This window comes from Neomonachus schauinslandi, chromosome 1 (genome assembly GCF_002201575.2).
Source record: "Neomonachus schauinslandi chromosome 1, ASM220157v2, whole genome shotgun sequence".
In the NCBI taxonomy this organism is placed as follows: Eukaryota; Metazoa; Chordata; class Mammalia; order Carnivora; family Phocidae; genus Neomonachus; species Neomonachus schauinslandi.
In genome coordinates, this window is record NC_058403.1 from 198,987,280 (window position 1) to 198,989,273 (window position 1,994).

Consider the following 1,994-nt stretch of genomic DNA (forward strand, 5'->3'; position numbering starts at 1 on the left):
AGGCTGCTGAGCCCAATCACGTCTGGCCAAGCACGTCCTTACTGTTTCAAGGATATAGCTCAGGAAGGGCAGCTTTCTGGCCCAGCCCCGAGGCTGGCTTCGTGGAGGAGGGGTCAGACTGAAGTGACAGCGTGAGGGGACTCCTTCCCACTTGTCCTCTGGGAGGCATGTGAGTGAGTGAGAACACGGGTGCAGGGCGCGGCACCCGGGGTCTGGAGGATGGCTGGTGACCTGCGGGGAACAAGGACCCAGCAGGCTGCTGCCCGTCATAGAACCGAAGGGCCCCCATCGTTCGGTCAGGACCTGGGCCAATAGCCTGCTGGCCATGCGTCCCGGGGCCTGACTGTCTCCTGTCAGTTGAAGCCTCCCATGGTGTTTAGGGGATGATCCAGGTCTGTGTTGGGGGCAGGTGGGGGTGAGGACCAGATGGACAGGTGGGAGAGTCCAGAGTTAAGCCCTGGCTGTGCCTCTGTCAGGTCTGTGGCCTTGGAAACTCCTTCTGTTCCCCGGTGAAATGAAGGGTTTCAAGGTCATCTCCAGCCTGAACACACAGTGGTTTTTCCAGGGAGGGTTCTTAACCTGATGTTAAGAACAGGCTGCAGGGGGTCTGTGAAGGCCTTGTATGGACATTCATACACGCATCTCTTTCTGAATAGAGGCCACAGCTTCCTTAAATCTGCAAAGGGCACAGTGACAATGACACAGAGCATGCTTTCTAGGCCAAGTACTATATTCCTTCTATGTGCATAACTCACATCCAGGCCTCGCATCAGCGTTCCGGCACACAGAGAGGGTAAGTGATTTGCACTAGGTCACACAGTGGGCATGGGGGCGACGATTATGCTACATTGTGGGTAGGGAATGACCCTCCCCAAGGTGATCCGACAAAACCCCTCTCGCAAGAGAGAAGTGTGTCTCCTTGTCATCTTTCTAGGCATATGTACATATATATGTAGATGTAAGATGTGTGGCTTTTTAGATGTAAATGAAATGTCGTGCATGCGTGCTTCAACTTTAAGATCTTTCCACGTCCATACACACAGATTCATGCTCTCCTTGTAACAGGTGCAGAGCATGCACATATGTATATACTGTACTTTAATTGTTCTCTTCTTTTTTTTTTTAAAGATTTTATTTATTCATTTGAGACACAGAGATACAGAGAGAGAGAGAGAGAGAGAGCACGAGCAGGGGGAGGGGCAGAGGGAGAGGGGGAAGCAGGCTCCCCGCTGAGCCAGGAGCCCGACATGGGGCTCCATCCCAGTACCCTGGGATCATGACCTGAACCGAAGGCGGACGCTTAACGACTGAGCCACCCAGGCGCCCCTCAATTTTTTTTTTTTAATTTTTTTATTGTTATGTTAATCCCCATACATTACATCATTAGATTTAGATGTAGTGTTCCATGATTCATTGTTTGTGCATAACACCCAGTGCTCCATGCAGAACGTGCCCTCCTTAATACCCATCACCAGGCCAACCCAACCTCCCACCCCCCTCCCCTCTAGAACCCTCAGTCCGTTTTTCAGAGTCCATCGTCTCTCATGGTTTGTCTTAATTGTTCTCTTCTTTGTAAGCATGTACATTGTTTCCAGACTTCTGGTCTTATGAATTATGTCACCTTATATGTACATCTTTATGCACACGTGCAATTCTTTCGATGGGATAAAATCAAATTGTGGACCCACTTAAGTCGGGGTCAATCCAGCCTGGTTGTCCTGACAAAGGCTCTAGGAGCTTATAGTCTCACTGCAAACTTCTGAGAGGGCCTGCTTTTATAACTCAAAAAATACATGTTTAAGGACACTTTGGTACTTTGTATCAAAATTTTACAATCCCACCAAAGCAATCAAACAAGTGTACAAATATACAGGCATAAAGGTGATCTTTACAGGGATGGTAAAGAGCTAGAAACTGACGGAACGCCCAGCAAAAGGTCCGTGGTTAAAAATTCCTGGATCCTCCATCCTGTGTGTGAGGGAGGATGCTGGGAG